Source organism: Melanerpes formicivorus, unplaced genomic scaffold (assembly GCF_026170545.1).
Source record: "Melanerpes formicivorus ecotype bairdi unplaced genomic scaffold, bMelFor1.0.p_v2 SCAF_557, whole genome shotgun sequence".
Taxonomy (NCBI): Eukaryota; Metazoa; Chordata; class Aves; order Piciformes; family Picidae; genus Melanerpes; species Melanerpes formicivorus.
The window spans coordinates 87,501-90,000 of NW_027142909.1; the positions used below are offsets into that span (position 1 = coordinate 87,501).

General features: G+C 41.2%; 1 pseudogene; it reads left to right on the top strand.

Annotated features, from left to right (window-relative positions):
- The window catches only part of LOC137460357 (28S ribosomal RNA), an 8,477-nt pseudogene that overhangs the window by 4,051 nt on the left and 1,926 nt on the right, over positions 1–2,500 (top strand).

A 2,500-nucleotide genomic window follows, 5' to 3' on the forward strand; every position in this document is an offset into this window, starting at 1 on the left:
CTGAATCAAGAGTTTGAAGGGAGGAAAAATATTAACAAACTGATTGCTGAAAAATTAACAACTAAAACAGCCAAACAGATCAGTGAAAAGAGAAGACTATTAAGAGAAACTGTGGTGCCAGAAAGAGAGGAAACACAAGAGAGCAAGAACAGGTTAAAAGAGGAGAGGACTGTGATTCCATCTTCTGGTGAAAGGGAGCTGCTAGCCCACTATAAAAAGACTATTAATGAAAAGCTAACATCAGGGAAGCTGCCCATCCTTAAAAACACATATAAACAAATAATTGAAGGCAAAACAGACTCATTAAAATTACTCAATGAGGTAGCTCAGGACCAATATTTGTATTTGTTTGAGAAATCAATTGAACAGAAAGTGCCAAAAACGAGCCAACGTAAACCTCAGCAGAAGAAACCTCAAAAGGAGTGGATGAGAAAAAGAGCCAGAAAGCGTGGAGAATTTCTCCGATTCCAACGCCTCTTCCGCTTAGATCGAGGGAAGTTAGCTAATATGATTCTGGATGAAAAAGACTCTGCGCAATGTGCCATCCCCGTGGAAGAGGTCAGTAACACCTTCAGATCTAGGTGGGAGTCTCAGAACTTATTTCAAGGACTTGGAGCATTCCAGTCTGTGGGGCGGGCGGATAATTCGGCTTTTAAGGAATTGATTACAGAGAAAGAGATCCTTAAGAATATCAAAGACATGAATAAAAAATCGGCACCAGGCCCTGATGGGATCACCCTGAAGGCCCTGCTTAAAATGGATCCAAATTGTGAGGAGATCAAAGAACTATTTAATCTCTGGCTGTTAAGTGGCAAAATTCCAGATGTAATAAGGGGATGCCGAACAATCCTAATACCTAAATCATCAGCGCCCGAACGCCAAAATGATATTAATAACTGGCGGCCAATTACTATTGGTTCCATCATCCTGAGACTCTATTCAAGAATCTTAACTGCGAGGTTGGCAAAGGCGTGTCCCATTAACCCCAGGCAGAGAGGCTTCATTCAATCTTCTGGCTGTGCTGAGAACTTAAAACTATTACAGCTATTAATTAGGAATGCAAAGAAACAAAAGAAACCCCTGGGGGTTGTCTTTGTCGATTTGGCCAAAGCCTTTGATTCAGTGAGCCACACCCACATCCTGGCGGTGCTAAAGCAAAAGGGCCTGGATGACCACATAATAGCATTAATTAAGGACTTCTATCAAAACATCCACACCAGAATCAAAACTAAAGAAGGAGAGTCTGAGTCAATAGGAATCAAAACTGGTGTGAAACAGGGCGATCCCATGTCACCACTCCTCTTTAACCTGTGCATTGACCCTCTGTTATGTAAATTAGAAGAATGTGGGGAGGGGTTCCAACACGGGAATGGTAAATTAACAGCTCTGGCTTTTGCAGACGACCTGGTCCTGCTGAGTAAGTCCCAATCAGGAATGGAGAAAAATATTGAAATTCTAGAAGCATTTTGTGACTTAACTGGATTAAAAACGCAGGGGGAAAAGTGCCATGGCTTCTTTATTCAACCAACTAAGGACTCTTACACCATCAATGACTGTCCACCATGGCTTATCAGCGGTACCCCTTTAAACATGATCCACCCGGGTCAGTCAGAGAAATATCTTGGCTTGCAAATCGACCCTTGGGTGGGGATAGTTAAGCCCGAATTACAAAATAAATTAGAAGTTTGGCTCAATCGCATCGAGAGAGCCCCTTTAAAACCATTTCAAAAATTGGACATGTTAAAAGTGTACACAGTGCCTAGATTGATTTACTTAGCAGACCAGGCAAATGTAAAAGCCACCTATCTGGAAGAAATGGACTTAACAATTCGAAATAGGGTGAAAAAATGGTTACATCTCCCAGTTTGTACCTGTGATGGCATCTTGTATTCCAGCACTAAAGATGGAGGCTTAGGCTTAGCCCGATTGGCTGGGTTAATCCCTAGTATCCAAGCTAGACGATTACACAGATTGGCAAATTCATCAGATGAAGCAGTTAAAACTGTAGTTAAAAATAATGATATTGATAAAGATTATGAAAAATTGTGGATATCAGCAGGGGGAGACAAAGAGAAAATACCATCAATATATAACCCCCAGACAATAATGGTAACTGAATATGGGGGACGGGAGGAATTATCGGAATGGGAAAAACCCGCCCCAAAGAAAATCTTTCCCAAACCTTGCAATTGGAGGAAAAATGAGTTCACAAAATGGACAGCATTGATGTCCCAGGGCATAGGAACTGCAAACTTTGAAAATGATTCCACCAGTAACAATTGGCTTGTGAATTACAAGAACATCCCTTATAGAAAATTAATAACAGCTTTACAATTGAGAGCAAATGTATATCCAACTAGAGAGTTCTTAGCGAGGGGTAGAAATCAGGACCAAAATACAAAATGCCGTCACTGCCAGGCTGAAAATGAGTCAGCTGCTCATATAATTGGGTACTGTCCTGCTGTTCAGGAGGCCAGAATTAGCAGACATAATTATATCT